A 27,836-nucleotide genomic window follows, 5' to 3' on the forward strand; every position below is an offset into this window, starting at 1 on the left:
GCACAGGTATTAGAATTCTCAATGTGAGTCTCCTGGAGTGCTAGGACATCGACGTTGTTCTTTATCATAATTTTGCTCAGGCACTCACATATAGATCTGCTCAGACCCTCGGCGTTAAAATAACATATATACATATATTTAAAAGAGAGCCAATATTTTAAAAATCAGTATTTCTTTGGCCCTGAGAAGGACCGTTTGTTTTGTCTTCGATAGCTGCCATAACTGGGAGATCACAAGAGTGACGGTCCAGCTACCAAAAATTCCTGTTCGTTTAGCGTTACCCAGGGAGCACGTGTAGCAAGCTACGGACGCGAACAACTTCACCCCCCATGAGATATATTAAAACGTTACTTTGAAAACATCTAATGACCGACCTTGGCAGGGAATGGGACTGCCTGTGTTTAAAGCAGTAGCCGTGCATTCATAACTGTTACTAGAACCAACAGCAATGGCTGCAGTGACACTGTTATACGCACCCAGGTTAGAGCATTGCATGGTACTAGGGTCAGTCCGTGGGCAGGACGTCACCCTTCAACCATGTAATCCTCCCCTCCCTTGTTAGGTTGGTTAATAGAGATATTATGTAGGTTATTTCACGTGTGCTGCCATCTACTGCATATATTATGCACTTCCCCGACAAGAGAATAATATAGATCCATAAATTCTCACTAAACGTGTTGATCTTTACAGTATAAATACTTGGTAAAAGTAAAAGCGTTAAATGTTTTCAGACTGCATAATTTTTTATTAATATTCAAGTCTTAATAGACTAGGACAAGAAAAGAATATTTTATTTGATACACCGGTTGATATTAAAAGGAAATATATTCTATTCTCGGTTTCAATTTATGTAATATAAATATAGAGGTTAACCCATATTTTTTCAATTTGAATTTCAATTACACACCCAATTACACCCAATCTTTCAAGTGCACAATGTGCCGACTTGAAAGATGTTTCAATATTATTAAAGATAAGTTTAAATTAACATTATTAGGATCTGATAGGATAAGACTTCCAAGTTCACCACATGTAAAACGTTAAGAGCAATGTTAAACATAGGACTTACCTTTTCATAAAAAGTAGATTTACAACTGTTAAAATTACTAAATATTGAAACCGTTATTACTTAGTTTCTATAGAAAATATCTAATAATGGAATTCATAGATTTACTAACTTTATGGAATCTTTCTTTTTATTAAATATTCGTAATAATATCCTCAGTTAATAATTTCCGTCCTGTTCTCACTGATGTTATGTTGGAAGTTAGCCCACGACCATAGGTAGCGGATACACAGGTACTACCTTTACCAACACCCTGGAGGTGTTTATGGAGAAACAAACTGAGGCAATACATTGATGACGTAAATGAAGACACAACGAGAAACCTCTCCCTTATTAGGTTGGTTAGTTGAGATATGTAGGTTACGTCACGTTTGCTGCAATCTATCGCAGACAATACGCACTTTCTCAACAACAGTATAATGTAGATCCGTAGATCCGTCAATTCTCACTGAGACGTAGTGAACTTTACAGAATAATTACTTGGTTATATCGTTTAATGTTTCAGATTATATTATTTTTTAATTATTATTGAAGTCCGAGTAAATTTAAACAAGAAAGTAGTATTTTATGTAACCAAGCGTTTAATATTTAAAGTCAATTTATTCTATTCTCGTTTGCAATTTAAGTAATATTAATATAGTGCCTACCCCATATAAAATGTTGTTACGTGTAACGTAGAATTTCGATCCAATTCCACCCAAACTTTCAAGTGCACAATGTGCTAACTTGAGAGATATATCAATATTATTATAGATACTTTTAAATTAATACTAGAATATGAAATGATAAGAATTCCATATAAATGATACGAATAAGATTAAAACGATAAGACCTGCGCTAAACATTGGACATCAACTGACAAGTTTACAACGATTAAAAGCGAGTTGATATTGAAACCATTGTGAATTTCGTTTTTGTAGAAACTTTCTAACAATGGAATTCATAGATTAATGAACCTCATGGAAGCTTTCCTTTTATTAATTATTCTTAATAATATCCTCTGTTAATAATTTCCATCCTGTTCTCACTGATACTGTGTTGGAAGTTAGCCAGACCACAGGTAGCGGAGGGTACGACCATTACCAACGTCCTGGTGACGTCAAAGGGGACGATACGAAGACCAACTCGTAATTGAATATTTATTTGAGTCCCAGCAGAGGAAAACGAAATTAAATGTGCTGATATCACAGGAAATTTGGAAACTAAACCGGTAAATGTACCAAACCTTGTAAGTACGCCATCAAAGCCTAGGGAAAAATCCAGGGATCAGAGGGAAGTCATCTCGCACTAATGTAATTCCGACGTTTTTTTATCAAGGACAGATTTATAAACACCGTTTTCTTAGGGATACTGGAGCAAATGTACATTTATCCCCAATATTTGCTTTAAAGGAGAATGTTCAGGAAAAGCTGTAAGCGCTTTGCAGCGAATAACATATGCATTCCTCCTGGGGTTTGGTGACGTTGAATACATATTTCCGACTCAGACTATCCTTTATGTAGAGTTTAATGATAGCTGAATTAGCCAAAACTCATTATTGATGTCTAAACTTCTGTTCCACTATGATCACCTAGTGAATGCCCGATGACACTCTTAGGTTGACCAAACATCCCCGCTTCTGGCAAGTAGCATGAGATAATGTTAATGCTTGTAAATTTTGTATATTTAGATTTAATCCAACACAAACAGTAATGCTTTTTAATATAAACATCTAGTACAGCTATCACATTGTCTAGTTGAATGAGATAATACAGTTACAACGCTCTCATACTTTTTCCGGGCTCTTCATACTGACGTTTAGTTAATATTTTAATTACTGTCAGAATATTAAAAGGGAGACAAAATCGTTAGTTACAATGTCTACATATAACTAAAAATATATTTACTTATATGATGGTCATCTTTGTTGTGTAAAGCGTAAGAAATCTAATTTCAGACAAAAATAATTATTTAATATTTTTAACCATATTGATATTTTTCAATGTCGAGCACCACTACAACTTATAAATTTTTTGGATAAACTTTCAAAACAATTCAAGAACCTTGTTGAGTATTTGATCAGCAACTATTAGGAATACTGACAGTACACCACTTAAATAAAAATCAAGTGAAGAAATACTTTTCAAAGTAAATAGCATAAGGAAGACATTTTATAACATATTCTGGAAACAAGCAATGGTGGCGCCAATTTAATAGTTAAATACGTTTGTTATTACATTTGTAAACTCGCAACGTTTTTTTCTTTCCTTTGCGTGTGTCCATTATGCTATAAACAATTTCGTTCAGTATAAAAAGCCAAATTTAAATACGTCTGAGGAAATACGAGGGCTGTTTTTTTTTTCAAGTTCGTAATTTCTTACTTATTTTTCTACGTAGTCTCGTTACACGTAAAAGTTGATTGTGAACAATGCAAATTACTCGCGTGTATAACTTCATGTAGAGTGATACGGTTTTTAATTTTTGCAAATATTTAATCAACTTTGCTGCCTCAGTGGTAGTGATAATAATGGACATGTATGTGACGTAGTGGCTGGTGCCCATACAGTAATTACATATAGCAAAATATAAAGTAAAATAAGTAGGTTATAGTACTTCTGCTGTTATACTGGTAAATACAGTTAAAGGAATGTAGCTGTGCTCGTAGGGCCCAGATACTACTCTTTCAACAAATAAACGCTATCTGTGTGGCGGGTTGCGTTTTACGTGCTAGCCGCTGAGATGAAGGAGCAAAAATCTCTTTAACGACTTTAAACTCACGATTTCGATTTGCAGGTTAGTATTGACAAATACGTTATTTTCAAAAACACGTTAAACAACACTATACCAACAGAAAAACAAGGATAAGCCCTATTATTCCCGTTATTTGGTTTCCTCTTATTATTTAATTCCACCACAATCAGTACTGTCACTAAACAGACTGATTTTAGCGAGTATAATGAGTTATTTCTGTCAATAAGATTCCTGAAAGGAGGGTTTTTACCCATGAGTGACAGGACATGTTTTCGGGACGCAGCGCGTAATGGTATCCCGCCACCCCCCCCCCCCCCACCATATCACCACACACTCAAGGTCACGCGGGCAGCTAAAGTCCTCGAACTGTAAGTCGGTCATGAGTTGCTACAAACTAAACTCAAGGATTAATTGTTTAAAACCAATATTCAGACTATATATACAGCCATACATACAAGATAAAATCTACGTGATTTGTATTCAGTGAAAATTGTGTTGTTTTGACTTATCCATTTGAAAAATATTCCAGTAAAAACGACAGAGGTTCAGCCGTGGTGTTCGGGTCATAGGCCGGAAGGAGACTGAATGTTAACTCTGCTAACTTTGTCCGTATCAACTTGAAGCAAAATTTCTTACAATGCCACTGTACTAAACAAATTTTCAAAGGTATAAGGTTTTAAAATTGTGTTTTCATGGTAACGAGGAATAATTATTGTTTGGTAAGAAATAGCCAAATCGTAAGGGTTAAGTTACAGTTATATAAATTCTCAGGAAAAGAGCACATCTAGATATTTACACGAAGATAATTAATAAATGAAAGAATATTTATATCCTCATTGAAATAAAGATCACACATATATACAAAAACAGGATATGATCTTCAGCCTAATTAAAAATATAAGTATGTATAATCTTTGTATGAAAAATATAACATATTGAGAACAGGAAATTTGCAATATAAATATGTATTAATGTAACATATATACACTCATAATATAATAAAAAAGAAATAAAAAACAAATACATCACAGCTACAACAAATCAAGTGTTAGAGATTAATATAACTACCAGATAACAACGGCAAGAATGATAGTGATGATGAATGATTAATAAATAATACAAATTTTAACTTAATTTATGAAAAAGATTGCATCGAAAACAGTTTATTAGGAGGCTTGAAAACTCACACACTTATAGACTCACGCCACACATAACCAAAATCTATCTCTCTCTCTCTTTCTCGCTCTATCTCCCCCTTTTCATGTCCCTACATTTACCAGCATCAAAAGACGCTCTCTCTCAACACACAATCCTACACAGCTACAACATCATGACACTATCATACGCCAACCCACTGTAAATACTCCTGATGAAAATAGGATCAACAATTAAGATATTGATGTCAATCACAGCTAGCATGTCACATCACCCATCTCAGGATCAAGAATCAGTCAACATTACATGACACAATTTTAGTGGCAGCACTGCAAGTACAAGTAACCCACTATGCCAGTGAATGTGCATTATTGTATCACATATATGTAGAGACAGAATAGTTTTTAATTTTTGTTCTATCCCTCCCATTTTTATGCTAAGGCTAGACCCATAAAGATGTTTGATCTTAACTAAACAGATCCAATAGAATGGTTTGTACTGGACAAATAGAGAGTACTAACAAAAGTGATAGACAGGAGCTGCACTATCCCTCAATAAGACACCCTTGTTGTTTTTCTAATAATAATAATAAATTTGTAATATTCAATTTCTAACATGTACAATTGCTTAAAGTTATTTTGATGTAGTGTAACCAAAACTTTAATAAATTGTTCTTTATATAACACATAACGTTTAAATTTTAGTAATATTATTCATATAAAACACAAGATAAATATTGTTATTGTGTTTTATTCATTAACTTTTAATAATATAATATTCGGTCACATTATATCTTATCAAGATTCTCTAAGTATATCATTTATAAAGACCTTATTTTTATCGAAATATTTTTATAACATATATAACGTGTTTTAAAATTTAAACGTTTTGAAGTAGTAAGAGAGTAAAAATAAAATAATAGTATCGTAAAAATTAACAACGCATCATTTAAGCGCACTCTTGCCTTATAGTACGTTGCCTACCGCACTAGAACTAATTATTAAAACACAGGTTTTTAACCTAACTCAAGAAACAAAAATGTGAATGCATCATTTAGCATGATATCTCAATAAATATCTTCTTCAGCCTTTAAAATTTTCAGGATACTTCATGTCTACATAGACAACATTAAGTACTATGATTCTGCATGTTCAACTGTACAATTTGGTTGAGCGTCATTGAAGCACTCAGTGGGCTGAAACAATTTCGTTTATGCCTACTGAGAGGATGTTAATTTTTCTGTTCTGTATGATTTATCTGCATGGCAGCATGACGATAATGAAATGAGCTATATGATTAATATTTAGCATGCAACTTTATCGAGGCCTATTACACAACACGTGGTGCAGCTAACTCGTACCTTGCATATATAAACCAACAATAAAAGAAATGGATGAGGTCCATGTAAAAACACGAAAGTGGAACATGTAAGTTCGAGAAATTTTAGGAAAATTCACAAGCAACAATACTGGGCTAATCACAAGTAACCGTAATTGTCTACATTGGTTTTAAAGCTACTGATACAATATACACAAATTAAGTACAAGTTTTATTTCATTTAATATATGTATTAAATGTCTAATTATTCGAAATTGAAAGGACAGGGCATATTTTCGAAATTTTCTAACAAGAAAAGACAACCAATAGCAAGGTATTCTGAAAATGGTTAAGCAAAAAGTTAGTTTTACGTTAAAATGGATCGATAAAATACCAGCACGTCCTACCCTGATGAAACTGCAGAAGATTATAATTATAGGAAAAAAGAAGCTAGCTCATAAAATTATGTTAATGACATATCCTTTTAGATTATAATGTATTGGAGGAATTGTTGGTAATAATTGCAAAGCGTTGCTGGATATAAAATGTATCATCAATACCATTTACATATTTTGTCTGCTGTGCCACAGACATTTCAAACACACCAGCTGGCTTTATTAAATGTGATTTGTTATGTTTACATTAATTTTCTTCTTAATTATAACGAGTTTCTAACGTATTAATGTATTATTTCCATTAAAAAAAGTAACGGTGTATAAATATATTGCAGTAAACTATTTCAGAGACATAAATCAGTCTGATTGATCTAGGATGAAACACTGTTTTATACCAAATCATATGTCGTCATACAGTCGTCTTCATGAAATGAAATTTTTAATTTTTTGACCTTGGTCTTAGTGGCTTGGTATAACGTGGACTTATGTGTGCATTGCTGTCTCCTGGTGAGAGGTTACAACAGTTAGTGCAAGTTAACCTACTCGTCAATAAAAATCTGGATTTCTCACAAAACATTAATATCTGAGTCTCCGAAGAAAGAACCTAAAGGTACAGCTCAACACCACTCCGAATGGTAAATCAAAATATATTATTTTCTTCCTCGATCGTAGTCCTTGTTATGTATATTTAATTTTGATTATTGCGATTATAATAGCATGATTTAAAAATCATCATGAGCTGACAAACACAAATTAACCTTTAGTATTTTTTATTATTTTTACAAATCCTATATTACAAGTTTTTAGTTCCGTTCATTAGCAAACTCATAACAGGCGTTCATAATTGTAAATATTTAGTTATTCATTCATAGTGATAAGCTAAGCTTGTGTGCATAATAGACTTGTTGTTATTGTATTTTATTAAAAGAGGACGTTGCAAGGTTTCAGGTTTGAATTGGGCAAAACATTTATTATTTTGGAACTTTTTTACTTTTTAGATGAGTTTGCATGTAATTTTGTTAAATACAGACTGAGTCGTGCCGCTACTAAAACGTGGGTTAATTAAATACATTCGTATTGGTTCCCTGTAATGCGTATTTGAACTGTTACCAAATCACGTTGTCAGTTTAACTATTATTACTTAACAGTCACATTTAGTTTTGTTTCTTTTACTGGTAAACCCATGATAGTGATTTATATGTTACATTTATATCACATTTGCGGTACAATATCTTATCTGATCAAACCTCATTTTATGAATTTATGATTTAGTCATAATAATTAAATTATAACATATTTACAATTTATTTCTAATAACCATTTCTAAAAACCTTTAGGCATTTCCAAACATCGATAAAAACCCATGTTTAATTTTAGAACATTTATCCGTTGCTAGGATTCAGGAAAGTGGGCGTAAAACTGCGTTTATAACCATCTTAATTGGGCGGCCAAACTAAGGGATGTTTATTTACAAATGATTTATTCTTAAGTTTTTCGTTGCCATTAGGTTACCTTTTAAGTTGCCCATAAGATCATCTTAAGTTTCGATAACGCTCAGCAAAATTCCACTGGTTGATATGCACCTCAATTCGATATGCATCTATTTGATCTACATCAAGAGGAAGACTCCTCAGTACAATGGAAAGTGCTTAAAAATTGCAATTGTAAGAGATAGTTGTGAAACAACATACTTACTTACACGAGATATTTTATCAGAGGTTTAGCAAGTTAGTATTTTCGAATAATTAGTATTTTTATGTACACCATATATTTTGTCAGACCTTTAGTAGGTATATCCGTAAATAATACTGACCTTGATAAAATATTTGACGGTGCTGATCAAAAGCAACAAGAAAGCGTCAGAATTATAAAGGATATATTCTTTACACGCAGTTATGATATTTATCGACCCTTTATAATACTTAGATATGACGATAGTCCAAACAAGGTCATGGATTATATGCTTGTTTTAGAGATCTACACTTCTTAGTATATTTCATAACATTTCTTTGCAACTGGGAACACTGTAATTTTACTATTACTTTACATGTCGTAATATTATATTGTGGCAAAGTCACCAGATTTGTTTAAAGCAATACAATACTAAACGTCATATCTATCTAAGGCGATGAACTATTAATATGAAAATATACAATTAATACAACTCATGAGGCAATAATTGCCATGAGTAATTGTAATTACATTAAGATTATAAACTATTCTCATTTAAACATATCCTTAACCAAATAGTATTAGCGTGCCATTCTGAAAGAGCTATTGTAGCCAAATTGACTTTAAAATAAAGCAATGCGTTACCTTTAGTAGTATATGGTCGTTTGTGTATTAGTGTGAGTGGGGTGACCTGCAATTGAATCACTCTATAACAACAAAAAAAATCTAAAATTTCTTATGATGTTAATCACAAAATTTGCAAAACCATTATATTTACAGAAATATTTGAATGAATTACAAATTTACAATTAGTGTGGATTTTTCTAGCTCACAGACATCTGCTCATTCTACGATTTAGTGTATATTTATCCTTTAAATAAACTCATATGCGTACTTTTAGTAAATTTCGTATGTAGATTGATACTAGCTGTAAATTTTCGTGGTTACCGAGTGTGACGTTTGGTCGTAGATGAAAGAAATAAAACAAAGTTTTATTGATTTTGCACTACTGTAAGAGTATTAGTAGGGTAAGATGCTAATCGCCGGGGGGGGAATGAGTTGAAGTGAGAATATGTTCAGACCCTTCCACAGCTAGATAAGAACCTCGTTCTAGTTTAATCCATAATGAGATGGATCATTGACAAATTTTGATCATTTGTCTTTGTCATTTACAATTTTTTGATAAAGATATACCTTGACTAATTCTAAATTTTATTTGTAATTTTATTTAATGGAAATATTATATAATGGTTGTATTCATCAATTTCATGTGTCAACACTTTTAGACTTCGTAACTTTCTAATATAGTATACACCGAGGTTTACTATTTCCAACACTGATAAACCTATCTATCAAAAGTACATCCCGCAAGAGCAGTAAACTTTTTAGAAGTAATTAAAAATGTAACTGGTCACACGTTGGAAAGTCCGGAGCATTTTCTGGCAACAAACAACACTGGCTTTAATTTAATTTACCGCATTAGTTCTTAACAAAGTGTTTCATTAAATTTGAACGCTCACAACATTTTGCTTTTCCCAGAGTATTTCAGCGCCTTACAGCACAAATTGGAAGCCTTCAATAATGATTTGTATTTTAAAGTCATCACAAGAATATATTATTTGTTGTTTCAATATTATATTCTTGATTGTAATAGAATAAATTTGTAATCAAGGAGTAGATATCCTCCAAAAATATAAACATTATTAAGATCCCCAGGTCTTATTGATATTGTGTTGTACGTCTGTCAGTACGTCAATCCATCCGTCTGTCCGTCTGTACGGTAACACTTTGTAGGGATATTTGATTCACGTGTGATCTTCGTCAAAGGAAGAAGATTTGCACCCCTTCCTAAGCGACGTGCACATCTCATCTATACATACGTGTAAAAAATTGCAAAATTGCACAGTACATCTAAATGTTATCAGTTATCAGTATCATATTTTATATACAATTTAAAATAAATTGTAGTCGCTGATATAACTTCTGATCAGAACAAGATCATTGGTCCCTCAGCAACGGCCTCAAGTTGAAAATCAACAAGTGTTCAGTTTCACATATAGCTCCACAACAAGAGATACAGTCTCTCGGCCACGTGAGGTGATGGTGATGCTTGATGCCCAGACTCTGGTGATTCAGCGATCTCTTTTTCCAGTCATTTTTCAGTATTTTATTACTGTTATCCAACATATGGGAGTAGCCTCTAAAGTGAGGACACGGTAAGGATCCTAAAGTTGCAAAACACTGCAGCAAGGTTCATTTACTCCTCTCACGTTTTGACCAAGCGTCCCTTTATCGTGAGGCTGCCCACCTTCTTCCTATATAAGACTTCTTCAGTATGCTGACGTGCTGCATGTCCACAAAGTCTTGTCCCTAAAGAAGCCGCAGTACCTTAGTGAGAGACTTCCCGGGAAGAGGTTGCTGAACGATACGTCCGTCGGCGTGCAAGGGTTTTGCTAGAGTTATACTAGAGGCTGGCCGGAAAAGTAGTCCTAACTTTTGGCCTACACTATCAATGATCTTTTCAAATACATTAAACGTTTTAAAGTATGGAACGCCTTTTATGCCAGGTTTAACACAATTTTATACTCTTTTAGTAACTATCAATTTTCACATTTATAAACAGTTTACTAATTTTAATTTGGTTATCATTTTAAACTAAGTTAGTTTTAATGTCAATTGTAAAAAGGTAATATAATGAAGACATATTCCAATCCATCCGGTTAGCTTTCAAAACCTAATGAACTGATGCGAATGCCAATCGTTCAGAGTACACATGTGGAAACTAGCGACTCAGGCCCTGTGAACACGATCGACTAGTGGTCTATTGAAGGTAGGTTCGGCCAATAGCGTTTTAGGCGACATTGGTTATAAATGTTATTATAGTTTTATTTGGAGACTATAAGGCACTCAAATATACTAAAAATAGCGGTGTGTAGAGTATTTTCGTAAATATACTTATACATGTTTCGTTCAGGATGGTAGCAATGAATGAATAATGACATATAAGCATTTTTAGTCTTAAAAGTATGTTTCTTTTCAATACTATTATACAATTGTTATTGATACTTAGTAAATGTGTATTAGTTTAAAAGTAATTAGAATGAAACTGACCTAAACCAAATATCAGTGTGTTCAGAACTAACACTCGAGCGTGCGCACTGCCCTTTCCCTTTTGATTCCCTTACAAAAAATGGAACCTTTGTCTTTATTATAAAGTCTCTACGAAATTTCTGTGTTTTTATGCAGACGGGTAAACGGACAGACAAACGGCAACACGGACTATTTGATATTTTGACCTAAATGTCAATAACCAGTAAGGTCCTTCCTTGGATAACGAATAATCTACGTGCAAGGAATCTACAAACACCTACAAGTAATAACAGGCGGGAATACAGACAAATAGACGGACGTATGACCTATTACCGTATGATCTCAAAATCAATAGAGTTTTTAAATATATAACAAAAAATGCCTTTATTTAAGAGCTCTTGTGGTTTAAAAATGTTTTTCTGAATAACTTTGTGGTTATAAATTAATGGTTATTTAGGGCTTTAATTATAATTCACTCAATTTAGATATTCTAATTTGATTTTCATTTCTAGTTTTTAAAATTGGTTTTATAGTAAGAGTGATCCCCCAATGAAAACTCACCTCAACCAAACTGTATGAAATATATGGATAAAAAAAGTTTGAAAATTAAATATGTATAATTCATTTAGCCTTATATAAAATAAAAAGAAGGTTTATTACATAATAACCGTTTGTAGCATTAAATTGTTTTTCAGGAATCCATTGGACTTTAATTTGTTTTATATTTTGTTAAAATATATGACAATCAACTAAATAATTAAATACTCGTATTTTAATGATTTAAAGTAATACTTTCAGCAAAATGAAATACTTGAAACAAACCTTGTAGGAACATAAAACTGGAAAATCTTCAAGAAAGAGGTAACAAAAGTTTCTAAATATGCTATGGAATATATTCTAGACACACAGCTACGAGATCAGCCCAGACGAGGTTTTTCTAAACGAGCATGTTGTTGACATCTTACATATCTGGCCGAACTACATATTTTATTGTCACTTTTATATTGTTATTCATCCTAACTATCTACTGTTAAGGGGTCAGATTTAAAGAATTTACCTACCATATATTATGTATTTTGTCTTTTTCATATTGTAAATGTACATGATTTCAATTTTTATACAATGTTCAAAGAATTAATCAAAAAAACTTGTAACAGGATTATTATTGCTATTAAATAGTATTATAATTAAACAATGATATAGAAATAAAAAAGTTAAAGATTACGATAGATTAACACAATTTTATAATTTATAATTCATGCCATTTTGAATTATAAAAATTTATAAATTTTATCACTTATTATATTTACTATAACACTTCTGAAGCTTGTTAAACAGCGTTGACAGATACAATTATCAGTTTCTGAAGAAATATAAAATAGGCATTTTATTAAAGATATTAATAAATAAAAATTACATTATTCGATTAAAGAAAAATACTAATAGAAATAGACAAAGCTACATTCTTGTACACAAAACAATAAGAAAAAAATATGATCATAAAATAACAAAAATAACCCGAGATATCCATATCACAGTGTTTATTTAAGAAGGTCTTTTCACAGTCTGTGCCATTAATATGAAATCAGGGATTTTACTGGAAAAACCGAGGCTCTTATCCAGCTGTGGGTGGATCGGAACATGTTCTGTCTTCCACCTAAACAGCCGCCCCTACAGACCAGCAATATAATGATACTCCTACACTTTAGCATACAGAAACTCTCTTAAAAAAATAATTAAGTTTTACAATCGACAACTGTTTTTTATTATTTAAAAAGTATGCAAAATAACACTGAACAACATATCATTGATACTAATAGCTGGAATTATTAATAAAATATTTAAGCCGATGACTCTGCCCATCAATCAACAAAGACAACTGTTTTTTATTATTTAAAAAGTATGCAAAATAACACTGAACAACATATCATTGATACTAATAGCTGGAATTATTAATAAAATATTTAAGCCGATGACTCTGCCCATCAATCAACAAAGAGATAAAAAAAATATATCCTTATTACACTATTATACTTATATACTATTATTATTATTATGTCTAGTAACAAAAATATGATTAAATTTTAAAACCTATTTGATCAGACTTTTAAAGTAGTTTAGTGATTCATGTCGATACTCTTTTGAGTAGAATTATAATAATTACATGTACTTGCAGGAGTTAAAATCGATAATTAAGTAATGCAATTGAGTTATAAAAATTTACTTCAGTATAACTTATACTTACCCGTTTCTCATGTCACTTCAATGAAGTCTTTCAAAGTTCTCATCAAATGCGACGAAGAATGTCAAGTGGTGAGCAATCAAGAGCTCATAAGAAGCCGATAGACTCGAGGCTAGACCATATTATATGCCTACTCGTCGTATTACAGGAGTCGAAACACCAGTTTACTCTAAACAACTGTTCAGTAGCTAGGTGTTTAGTCGTAGCTTCGCAAATCGCACTTTTCTCTCGTTTATAATTCCCAAAATATTCTTTAAATTAATGAATAATTGCGAACTTGGTCTAGGTAAATGTCACTTTTTGTTTATGACAATTTATCTAGTTGAATTTGTATTTCGTTAGTAACTGTGATTGCATTAATGCACAGCAAACTTATGAATCACAATCAGAATGTTTCAGTTTAAGTAGCTAGGTGGAAGTACGGACTATGGATTATACTAAGTATTTTATACTTAATTTTGAGGATTTTGGAGTTTAAATAGTTCGTGTTTTACTTGAAATAGTTATTTATTAAAATAGTTTCAACTTAAAAATGTTGAAGGCGTCTAGACAATAAGTAACGTAGAACTGAAACTATTATAGTATCGTTGAATTTGAACTAAACAATTAAGAGTTTGTCTAGGGCCAGGGAAACTTTCTGATCAACAGTGTGAATACTCGATAGCAAAGATAACATAATTCCTCATTTTAGTCATTGCTAGCTTCACGGTATAGTAAATACCTCTATTTTACCCACAACTATATGTCTGTTATATACGATACAACAAGACTGTAAGATAACGGATTCACAATATTATATAAGGCAATTTGCATAAGTGTTTAATATTAGTTCTTTTTTATTTTATTCTGAATCATATTTATTACTTTAGTTTTAATAAGTTCATTATTAATTTGTGTTGTCACAACCATTAGCTAGTGAATTTATATAAAAATTGTGATATTATTATTAAACGGTGTTATTTACAAAGTTTTAAGGTTTTATATTATTTTGTACAAAAAAGTTTATGAATTAGTAAAATTTAAGCTTTTCAAATACCTATATGATAGTTTAAGTTTTATAAAGGGTATTTCAGACCACCCGTCTATAATCTTTAGCGCCAAAAAAACTACGCTGCAAAGTTCGTTTCAACAGATAACCGCATTTTTGACGTAGAATTTAGTACAAAATGTATCAACCCAGAAATATTGCCCAAAACGACTCACTTTGGGGGGTGGTCATCTCTTTTGTACAAAAGTTTCAAATGGGAATGTATGTTACGTGATTTTCCATGTTAAAGGTATACGTAGCCAGAGAATTTTGAGGCCAAAACTCAATATTATGGTTACTCGTATGCACTAGGTACGTATTAGGTACACCAATTAGTTTTTGTAAGATGTTTGTTACAAAGCTCTTCAGGAAATATGAAGTGGCCTATATGTTTTCTTTCTTTTTTAAGATAACATAATCATGAAATCTTTAGTACATAAAACTATGCAAAAATTCCTACGTTTTAGATATAAACCTATCAAAAGTAAAAAAAAATTGTAATTTCCATTAAAAGCAATTATTATAATATTTTATTTTATATTATATTTTAATTTATATTTTATTTTTTCTTTAAAAATTACACTAAAAAGCCTGATTTCATTCATGATTTCAAAAGCCTAATAACTCCAAATACACAACATGTATAAACAGCGCCATTGCCCTTAACCACCTAGCACCTAGACCTAGCAAGCTAATATGTACGAATTTTGCTTTTCCGAGTACTTTGATGTACTCTGAGTTTCATATCCATTTACTGTATTTGGTGTAGCATAAGAGAGAATGCCATATCCACATCCTAAACTTTTAAAGTTAACTTGGGACCCTAAATCCTTTCTCACGTTTACGTAAGGAAGACGAAATTGTGACTAAGAAATATTGATTTACCTTTCCTTCATATGTTGTTAAGAATCACACAACGGTAAGTTCGGTATTCAGAATTTACTGTTATAAACGGGAAACTATTTATAAATCTTAAGTATTATTTTATAATTGTGTAACCAGTTAGGTAGATTGCATAGAAATATATCTATAAAACGCGTTAACTTGATAAAATATAAATGGCAATATGCAGTATAACGTGAGCTAATAACTAGCGTATTTGTAATTAGATCCAGATTGAAGTTGGTGCAAAGACTGTAGCACATAGCATTAAAACATTGTTTTATAATATTAAAATAGTTGGTAATTGACGTAAAATAAAATACATTATTTTAATTGAATATTATCTTAATTAGAAAAAAAGTGTCAGCTTTACCGTGATATATTGTGTGCTATCTAGATTGTTCCTAGAGTACGATTAATCTAATACTGTGCACGGAAATATATGTATATATATATATATATATATATATATATATATATATATATATATATATATATATATATATATATATATAAAACATACTTTCTATTGTGATTTAACTTTCCAGATCCCTGTAATTTCTAGTTACAAGTTTGCAAACGCGCACACTCATACACTACTATTGTGAGACAGAAACTAACCCACTTGTTTAGAGCCCTAATATGAAACTGAAGAGAATCCCAAAATAGGAATTAGAAAAGAACCTGCAAATTAAATCACTGCGATTTTATAATACTTTCATCTGTAATAAGTTAATAGGGAATTTCATAAACCAAACAGGTCATTTGTTTACAAGTGAAGTATAGAATACTATGCGATTCATTTATGGTAGTGATTCACATTTGTATTACAATCCAATTTATTAAATTATTACTACTGTCATGAGTAATGTTAATTACATTAAGATTATTAACTATTATCATGTAAACATATACTAAACCAATTAATATAAGTATGCCATTCTGAAACAACAATTTTAACCAAATTGATTTAAATATTTTAAGTAGAACAATAGATTACCTTGTGTATGTGTCGTGTGTGTATTAGTGTGAGTGGGGCGACTTCCTGCCGCATTTGCCGCACCACCCTGTAACAATCAGAAAAGACAGCATGTAATAGTGTATCATAATAAGCTATAGAGTTCCAAATATAACCAATATAATTAGAAATATATCTTAATGAAATAAATGTTTTTAATATTATGTATAGTCATGCAATAAATATATAAACTTAAGTCTAATATTAGCAGATAAATTTAGTTACCTTAATATGTTGTGTAGTGGAGAATTTTTGTTGTAGTTAAATTTAGTTCTACACGCACGCACACTTTCACACAATCCCATTCAATCATCAGTCATACTTTGTGTGTTTTGCAACAAACCTGGGGAAGTGTTATGTGATGATGTCAAAGAGGGGACGACAAGCCAACGCAGGACCGAAGTTACCTGAAAACAATCAGAACAAAACACTCGAATCACAAATATGACATCAATTAGTAGGCTGATTTATTTATAATACCTTATAAAAAAGTGTAATAACAGTCTTGAGATTTGACTAAAACTGTAGTTTCAGAATGGCATTAAATTTACACCTGAAATGTCCCAAATACTTACGGTACTGTGTCATCTTGCTTTGATAATAATGAATATTGCCTGCTGAAACATGATTTCATATTAATAATCAAAACATAATGAGTCAAATATAAAACTAATACTTAACATAGATAATATTGTAGTGGTGTAAAGTGAATATATAGGTTCTGGTAGCCAAGTTGTGTAAAACTTTGAACTTTGGATCTTAGCTAGAAATAGCACAGGCTTAGGTTTTGTTTTTGCACTGAAAAATTAAAAGTAATATGTATGATATATTTTAAACTAAGTGGTATTAAGATTTCTTCAGATTTCTGATGGAAACAATGTATTATATTTTGATAAAACGTCTATGACATTTTTACGCAATTAATATTTGTCATTTATATTGCATTGATGGAGAAAATAAAAACCATGATGTCGACAAAGATAAGTGAGGTTACTAAGACACTAAGTCAAGAAGTGACTGACGTCAAAGCAGACCTTAATCGCCAGTCAAACTCGCGGTCCTCATCTTGTCTCGAGTTCCAGCAGCTGAAATCGAAATAGCGTGTGCTGGTGTCACTGGAGATTCGGAGACCAAGCCAGAAAATGCACTATTCCCTGTCAGAACGCTGCCAGACCTCGGGAAATGAGCCGGGAATGACTAGTAATCCCACACTAATGTCAATCCACCGTCTCTTTATCACGGAAAGTTATTTCTTGTATACATTGGAATAGTGATGTTTGTCCATCCAAAATTCTGCTTTAGTGGGTAAAATCTGAAAGATTTTGCAGGGGAAATTTCCACAATCATCAAAGTGTCTCATGAACAAAAGGTGAAAATACTCAGATGCTATTCTGTATCTGTGACGTACAAAAAAAGGATACAAATTGTGTACTATTGTAATATCGACTTGCAATTTGTAATATGACATGTCGTAATGTAGAGTGAAGCATTGTAAACTGCTTATAAATAAGATAATTTTTATAAATCATTTATGGCTAGTATAGAAATTTCTGTAGTGAATGCAATTACTAATTGTTTTTCACATGAAAAGTTGAACATAAAATGTCCAAGTGGTTGTAAATATGAAAGAATATTTCTCTTTTATTAAATAATGAAAGCTTCGTTGTACATGTGGTATACTCTAATAACTAATCATGGAAAGAAACAATAATAGGCCTGCTACTGTGGGGGTTATCAATGTAATGCTTAGCTCAAAATTACAATGTAACTTAGAAATTATTAAATTACTTTCTATGAGAAACACGCTGAATTCACAAATCCTAATATGAACCTAAATTCAAGACAAATAAAGTGCTTTATTCGTTTTTGTTTAGTTATATTTGTTTAAATTCTGCTCAACGTTTTATGTATACGACTGCAAAGTTCTATAAAAATGTATTTGTACTTTCACTTCGGTAATTTTTAAAACCTCTACATACATGTACGTAATATGATGTACTAATACAACGTTCACTGTATGCTCCGCAACAAACAATCTTGGAAGTTTGACAATAGGCAATGCTTGTGACGTAATGTTAATTGCGTGCCAAACTATGTCTGCCATTGTTTTGTTTTTCAAAACACTCTGGAAAAAGTCTTCGTGATGAAATACTCGGTTCAGTGCAATATTTTTTACATTTTTTGTAACTCACTAAGTGATATTAGAGCGCTAATTAATTAATATTTGAGCACTCGGAGTTTATTCTATAACAAAATATAGAAGTATGGAATAAACGACTAAGTAAAACATTTCGTAATATTTAACGCAAACGTTAAATCTAAGGATAGAACGAGTTATATCCAGTCAAGGACACGCACTTCAGGTCAGTAGGTTAATTTGTTATCGATATATCCCCCTGATTGATTGGCAAAGCTATTATTCAGTTAATTAAAATCCCAGTTTCTTATGAGTTCATGTTTAATTCAGTGTTAGTGTTCAAGTCCAGAAACCATTCGATCCAACCAGTTAACTTTAATATACCACAGGTAAAGAGAGACTTACTTTAGAATACTTTCTTCTTTAAGATTCTAGAAAAATTACTCTGAGTAATATGCTTCATTATCAAATGGCTTAATAAACAAGATTATGTTTTATTTAGTCGGCACGTTTGTAATAAAATACATTAAAAATGTGTGAAAATTGTTAATTACCACCTATTTTTAATACAGCCTCATTTAAATTCTTCTATTTAATAAAAGTTTCTATTTATAATATTATTCCGGTGCACAAGTTTCATACTGTTGTATCATCTCTTAAGTAATGCGTTCAAAAACGTGTGAAAAATCAACTAAATCTTGTCACTAGAAATATTTATAAAAGTACGAAGCATATATTTTATGTGAAAACTCTTTCATAATCTCAAAATTCATTACTCCATCGCAACCGAACTATCATTTGGGAAAATATCAATGAAGTCATCTGTTACATTTAAAAGAAATACTCAAACACATAATTCCTAGTATTTTTATTTTATTTAAGTCCAGTCACTTAGGTAGTTTGTTGAGAACATTTAGCTTTTACTTATAGTAGTTAAAAAACTATTTTGTAAAACAACTGCTGTCTGGTATAAATACGCAAGCCTATAAATATGCAGGCGGAAAATATGTCACGAAGGAAATGAATAGGAGATCTATAGAAATCTTACTTTAAAAATTCTAATGACCAACCTTGGCAGGGATTGGGACTGCCTGTGCTTAAAAAAGTTGCCGTGCATCCACCACTGTTACTAGAACCAACAGCAATGGCTGCAGTGACACTGTTATTCGCACCCAGGTTAGAGCATTACATGGTACTAGGGCTAGTCCTTGGGCAGGTCGTCACCATTTCACCATGTAATACTCCCCTCCCTTATTAGGTTGTTTAATAGAGATATGTAGTAGTAGTATTACGTCTTCTGTGCTGCCATCTACCGCAGACAATATGCACTTACTCGACAAGAATTTAATTTAGATCCATAAATTCTCACTAGACGTATTGAACTTTACCGTATTAATACACGGTAAAAGCGTTTAATGTTTTCAGATTACATAATTATTTATTTATAATTGAAGTGCAAGTAGATTATGACAAGAAAAAAATATTTTTATTTGACACACCGGTTGATATTAAAAGGAAATATATTCTATTCTCGGTTGCAATTTAAGTAATATAAATATTATAGAGATTACTCCCTATTTTGTTCAATTTGATCTTGAATTACACTCCTAATTGCACCCAACCTTTCAAGTGCACAATGTGCTGACTTGAAAGATGTGTCAATATTATTAAAGATAAGTTTGAATTAATATTGTTAAGATAAGACTTTTACGTTCACTAGATATACAACTTTAAGACCAATGCTCAACATTGGATTTAATTTTTCATAAAAATTAAGTTCACAAAGGTTAAAAATTACTAAATATTAATTCCGTTACAATTTAATTTCTATAGCAAGTTTCTAACAATGGAATTCATAGATTTACTAGCCTCATGGAATCTTTCTTTTTATTACATATTCTTAGTAATATCCTCCATTAAGAATTTCCATCCTGTTCTCACTGATGTTGTGTTAGAAGTTAGCCTACGACCACATGTAGTGGACACAAAGGTACTACCTTTACCAACACCCTGGAGGTGTTTATGGAGAAACAAACTGAGGCAATACATTGATGACGTCAATGAAGATATAACGAGAAACGACTTGCGGTCGAATATTTAATTAAGTTCCAGCAGTGGAAAACGAAATTGTGTGTGCTGATATAACAGGAAATCGATTGTCAACCAAGCCAGTTTTGGAAGAATCAAAACGACACAGCATCTCGAGGGATACAAAATATAATACTGGAATCTTTCCTTAGACATTTTCAAGACTCTTTATACTTAATACTGTAATTTATTTATTACTATCATCACTGTTAGGCAATTAAAAGAAAGGGGGAGAAAAAGTTTAGTTAAATTGTCGGCATATAATTAATAATATATATTTTTTTAGGGTTCAGTTTTAGTACGTGAAAGTTAAGAAATAAATAGGTAAGAAAAATGTATTATTTCATATTTTTAACACTTTGAATATTTCTTATGTCGACCACCACTACAACTCCCAAAACTTATGTTTTTTTCTAGGATAAACCTTTCCAAAAAATTTAAGAAACAGGATAAGTACTTAAACTATAACAATTGGGAATACAACGTACACCACTTAAAACAATAAACAAGTGAAGAAATCATTTTAAATTTAAATATCATAAGACATTTTAGAACAGATATTGGCAACAAGCAATGGTGGCACCAATGTAACAGTTATATACGTTTATTATTACATTCGTACATTCGCAACGTTTTTCTTTTCCTTTGTGTGTGTCTAGGATACTATACACACTTTCGTTCAGTCAAAAAGCCAAAATAAAGTACGTCTGAGAACATACACTTAAATGTTGATTGTGAACAATCCAAAACAATCGCGTGTATAACTTCGTTGTAGAGTGAGAAGTTGTGTTTTTAATTATGTAAATATTTAATCAACTGTACTGCCTCAGCGGTAGTGATAATAAATGACATGCATGTGACGTAGTGGCTGGTGCTTATATAGTAATTACATGCACATGAACATACAATACAGTAAGTGAGTTATAGTACTTCTGCTGTTCTACAGGTAAATAAGTCAAAGCTATGATTTGCTACAATCTAAACTCAAGGCGTAATTGTTTAACACAAAAATTTAGACAACATATACAGCCATACATACAAGAAAACATCTAGGTGAATTTTATTCAATGAAAATAGTGATGTTTTGACTTATCCATTTGAAGAATATCCTGTTCTGGTCGAAGGTCGGAAGAAGACTGAATACAAACTCTGCTAACTATGTCCATACCAACTTGAAGAAAAACTACTCTCGATGCCTCTGTACTAAAACATTTTTAAAAGGTTTTTAAATTCGTTTAAAATTGGTTTAAATTGTGTTTTCATGGTAACAAGGAATAATTATTGTTTGCTAAGAAATATGCTATTCGTATGGCGTAAGTTAGTTATAGAAATTATCAAGAAGAACATTCTAATATTTTACACCAGAAAAACTTATTTCTATAATTTTTATAGATTTTTCCAGCAGAATAGGTATATAAACCCATTACAGAATGTTGTATTAAACAAATAGTTATGCCAGTCGTATGCTGGAGTATCATGAAATAATTAGTTTCAATAATGTTTGTTTTATTTTTTACAGAAGAAATATAATTTGACCCCCCTCAGAAAATACTTATTTGCAAAATGGAGGTTTGGTCAAGCCATGCGATATACCAACCTGTCCAAGCTGGGATTATTGACAACATTTACCCTCTTTGGCCATAATTTCTAAGATAATTTGTATATCGTGAAATGGTATGTTCCTAACACAAAAAAACATAACGAACAAATATGTAGTCTTTAAGCTAAGCAAAATACTTAACCCGAAAATCTTCTTTTTGTTATATAGGTACAAAACTTTCTTTTTTACTGGTTGCATGTAACTCTCGTTTATTATTGGTAAAATATTCAAATAATCTGCCGGAAAATATGTATTGAAATAATTTGCATTGGATATAATTATTATAATGTTACTTATTAAATTACCAATTTAAACAGGAATTGGGACTGCCTGTGGTTGCCGTGCATCACCACTGTTACTATAACCAACAGTAATAGCTGCAGTGAAACTGTTATGCGCACTCAGTTTAAGGCATTACATGGTACTACGGCCAGTCCTTGGGCAGGGCGTCACACTTCTACCATGTAATACTCCCCTTCCTTATTAGGTTGATTTGAAATATCTAGCTTACGTCATGAGTGCTGCAATCTAACGAAGACAATATCTCCACAAAAAGAGAATAACGTAGATTCTTAAATTCTCACTGAGTCGTACTGAACTTGGAAGTATAAATACTGCAATTTTGGTTTTCATATTATATTTTTTTTTATTATCATTATCACACATGATCTTTAATATTTGCATGTAATTGCTTTCTACATAAACAACATTAAGTTATATTATGATTGTGCATATTCAAACGTGGAATTTAGTTGAGCGCCATTGAAGCACTTAGTAGCCTGAAACATTTCGTTTATGTCTACTGAGAGGATGTTAAGTTTACTTTTCTGCATGATCAGTCTATATGACCGCATGAAGATAGCAAAATGAGTTATATGATTAAAACTTAGCATGCAAACTTAGCGAAGAGTATTACAACAACACGTGGAGTAGCTCAGTCTTACCTTGTATGTATAAACAAACAATAAAATAAATGGACGTGGTCCATGTAAAACACGTGAATAGTGAAGCATGAAAAGTTAGGAATGTTTTAGGAGAATTCACAAGCAACCATACTAGACTAACTTATCTCGTACTTGTCTACATAGATTCTACTTCTACTGATGTAATATATACAAATTAAGTAAGTTATGTGTCAATTGATATGTGTTGAATGTTTAATCATTTTAGAATTGAAAGTACAGGGTAAATTTTGGTCAATTTCTACCGGAAAACAATACAAACCATCGGCAAGGTATTATGAAAATCATGAAAAAATTAAACTGAGTTTAAGGTTAAAATGGATCGATAAAATACCAACATATCGTTACCTGATGAAAACTGCAGTAGATTATAATTTTAAGAAAACACGGAGCAAGCTCATTAATTATGTAAAGGCCAATATCCCTTTATATTTTAGAAACTTTAATTACATTTAGTTTATTTTGTAAATTTCCAAGCTTTAGTGGATATAAAATTTTTCCGTCAATACTAAGTACGTATTTTAAGTCAGCTGCATCACAGAGATTTAATTGAAATATTTTACACCAGCTGGCTTTATTAAATGTTATGTGTTGTTTACATACAGTTTTCTTATTAATAACGTGTTTCTAACATATTAATTTGTTGCTTATAGCAAATCAAGAATTAGTGTATAAAAATTTTGCAGTAACCTATTTCGGAGACGTAAATCATTCATATTGCTCTTGAGTGAAACATTGTTTAATTTAACAAAGCATACAGGCGTCTTCCGTATGAAAACCACTTTAAAATTTTCGACATGTTGTCGTAGTGGTTTGATATAACAGACTTATATGTGCATTGCTGTCTCCCAGTGAGAGTTTACAACAGTTAGTGAAAATTAACCCACTCGTCAACTGAAATATGGAATTCTCACTAAATCTTCAAATCCGAGTGTCCGCAAGAAAAACCTGAAGGTCCGCTAGGTACCTCTCCAAATGGTAAATCAAAATATTTTATTAGCTTCCTCGATTGTAGCCCTTGTTGTGTATGTATAATTTTATATTTATTATAATTAAATTAGCATGGGTTACCAAAAATATCATTGGACTACAAAATAATAAAACAGCTCAACTGTTGGTTTTTATAAAATATTTATAAATTCAATATTTTTATCGGATACAAATTACACTAACACTTATAACATTTAGAATTTCACAAGTTCCTAAATTGGATTCATTAGCAAACTGATAAAATTCGATAATAAATTTTGAATCTTTGGTGTTTCATCTAAAGTGATAACCATGTATGTAAACTTGATATAAGGGTATTAATTTACCTTTTACGTTAGGGCGAGGCAAGATTTCAGGTTGGAAGCAGCACTGCTTTTTTATTTTAGATTCTTTTACAATAATTTGCATGTAGTTGTGTTCAAAATTAAATCTTTTCTGCGTAAGAATAGAGTAAATGCGTAATTTACTTTAACAAGAGTAAGGACTCATCATAAAATCAAATAGGAAATTAACCTAAAGTTGGAAAGACTGATTCACAAACTTCATGCACGGCTAATATGAGTGATGACTAAAACGCGTTTCATTTCTTTAGCAAAATTAATCAAAGATATTCTTAAAGTTATTGTATTTAAGTCCGACAATCATCAATATTGTTCTTTAGAACATGTAACAGAATATGTATAAAAAGAAAGAAAAAGCACACTACAAGGAAGTAAATGATGTTGGTCTCATAATAACCCAGCTCTAATCACATCTTATGAAAAAAAAAACCATTACTTCTGAGGAAATACATTTAAATTTTGAATTGTAAACAACGCACAGACATTGCGTGTATAACTTCATATACTGGTGACAAGAGCGATTAGATATATTTTTAATTTAATAATATATTTAATCAACTGTACTGCTTCAAAGGTTGTGATAATAACTAAAAGGTATGTGGTGTAGAGGATGGAGCCCATACAGTAATTACCTATAGCTAAATGTACAGTAAAATAAGTAAGTTACAGTACTTCTGCTGTTTTATAGGAAATAAGTCAAATTATTGAGATGCTACAACCTAAACTCAAGGCCTAATTGTCAACATCAATATTCATACAACATCTACAGCCATATATACAACACTACATCTAATTAAGTTATATTCAATGAAAAATGTGATGTTTTGACTTATCCATCTGCAGAATTCTCAAAGACACAAGGGCTCAGCCGTGGTGTCAGGGTCACACGGAAGAAGACCGAACATTAACGCTGCTAACATTGTCCGTATTAACTTGAAATAAAACTAATCAGAATTCCACTCTACTGAAAAATTTTTCGAAAGTATTAGATTTTAAAATTGTTTTGTCATGGTAACTATGAATAATTATTGTTAATTAAGAAATGGACTAATCTTAAATCATAAGTTATAGTTGTATAAATTCTAAGAAAGAGAGATTGTGTAGATATTTGCACTAGGGTATTAAATTTTCAATGTGTATTTACGTAATGCTATGGATTTTAAATAAAATAATATCAGTTCCTTATGTTTTGGCCATAAAAAATATACTTTTTTTTAAGTTTTGCTCAAAATCCGTGTATATGCGTTGTTTTTCCTATAAATATTTTTAGGGTAAAAGCAGGATTATTGCATTAAAACACATTCTGAATATATGCTTTTGTTATTGTTTAATTTTGTACCATCCACATCCTAACATTACCTTGCCAAAGTACCGCATTTTGAAAATTAGAGTTTGGTCTTTGACCCTTTTGGGATCCGAAAGCTCGTAGAGCACGGTCACCCTTTTGGGATCTGACTTTTGTCTTTGATATATGTTTTTTATTGTGTAATCCAGCTGTATAGGTTGGTTATAGATAAGGTACTTTGAATAAAGGCATTTTGAACGTAAAGGCGAATTATAATATGCATTTAAAAGAAAAAGTTTTATTTTGCATAGGGTAAATAAGAAAATATAAATAGATTTATATTACCCGAAGAAACATTTTCATTTTACGACTAAATTCTTGTCGTCTGTAAGTTTCTGGTAAAATTTATCATCAGACAACGACTGCAATTGAGATATTTATTTAAAAATTAATCTTACAAGCTTCTCTTCTATGAACTTTGGTGTAGTGTATTTGTAATTTAAATTTTTAAATAACGTCGTATTTACCATAAAATTGAATTCAAACTGTATAAAAAAGGTTTAATCTCATTATATAAATTAAGTACTAAATCATATAAATTGACATTTGTTACACTTTTCGTCTAACTGAAAAAAAATTAATGTATCAAACAGGGATAGCCAATGTTTTTATATCACTATACAAATTCTCTGTCAATTTTATTGAAACGGAGAATATTATATTTGAAGTTCACTATTCAGTTGTCATTTATTAAGGGGGACAATTATATAAGGTCTATTAATTATAGACACATCTCTCTCTCCAAAGATATTTTTAATAGTGTTATACAGCGTTAGTTTTTAATCTCGTGTGAAGACGTCCTCTTAATATTCATAACTGTTAGTTTTAATATATCTTGTACATACAACCTTAAAGGAATAAATAATGAGATTATTCCACTGGAACTGGCACTAGCTATTTTGTAAACAGCTGGAACAATATTGTTTGGTTTAGTTTGTATTGGCTATTATTCATGGAAGTCCTTTTCTTTGTTGTTCTATGTCATCTTTTTTCTATATATTGTGTTATTCTGTGTTTGTATAATTTGCAAACAGTTTAAATCCAACAATTCAATTGTGCGTTTCTGATTTTTGTTATTATTCTATACCAATAATAACTGGTCAGATGATTGAAGGATAACGTATTGTTCAGTGAGATAACAATCAGAGGTAATTAGTTTATAGCTTTTATAAATCTATAGTCTTAAAAACATGTTTTTATGTTATTAAAAAGGTTATTTTAAACGTAGGCCAACCTCCTAGTTAGATAAATGTAAAGTCTTTCCTATCGATTTCAATGAAATTTCCAACAGTTTTGATATTTTGCTTTTTAAAAACAATATATAAGTGATCTTGTACATCAAGTAATGTTATGTTCAATAGGTTTTGAATAACATGTAAATACTAAATAAATAAAATTATAAAATTCCTTGAACATATAAACCGACAGTAAATTATATATAACCAAATTTAAAAATATATATGATTACTAAAAATCGTTTTACTTCTATTACAATACTTTTCAGCATTCAATATATACTTTTGCTAGACTATATACAACATAAGGCGTTTACGGATCTTCAGAGTAGCTTAAGTTACAACATAACTCTATAGTGACGTATAATTAATTTTTGGGAGCCATGTCTCCCGGTTGATCTTGTTTTGGAATGAATTTTGATCAACTTATTAAACATTTTGTCAATGTTTAAATTGAAGTATGTTTTATTAGTTTGATTACTTACTCAAACTATGGGCGGTTACCTTGAATCTTGCAACTTGCTCACGTACTAGGAGTTTATATT

At 31.2% G+C, this 27,836-nt stretch overlaps 1 long non-coding RNA gene across 1 annotated transcript; it reads left to right on the top strand.

Moving 5' to 3' along the window:
• The first annotated feature begins 23,991 nt into the window (after nt 1-23,991).
• Nucleotides 23,992-25,670, top strand: LOC124370229. The gene is made up of 2 exons (XR_006923171.1): nt 23,992-24,358; nt 25,555-25,670. It is a non-coding gene; the product is annotated as an uncharacterized LOC124370229 (long non-coding RNA).
• The last annotated feature ends 2,166 nt before the right edge of the window (nt 25,671-27,836 follow it).

Source organism: Homalodisca vitripennis, unplaced genomic scaffold (genome assembly GCF_021130785.1).
Source record: "Homalodisca vitripennis isolate AUS2020 unplaced genomic scaffold, UT_GWSS_2.1 ScUCBcl_42;HRSCAF=758, whole genome shotgun sequence".
In the NCBI taxonomy this organism is placed as follows: domain Eukaryota; kingdom Metazoa; phylum Arthropoda; class Insecta; order Hemiptera; family Cicadellidae; genus Homalodisca; species Homalodisca vitripennis.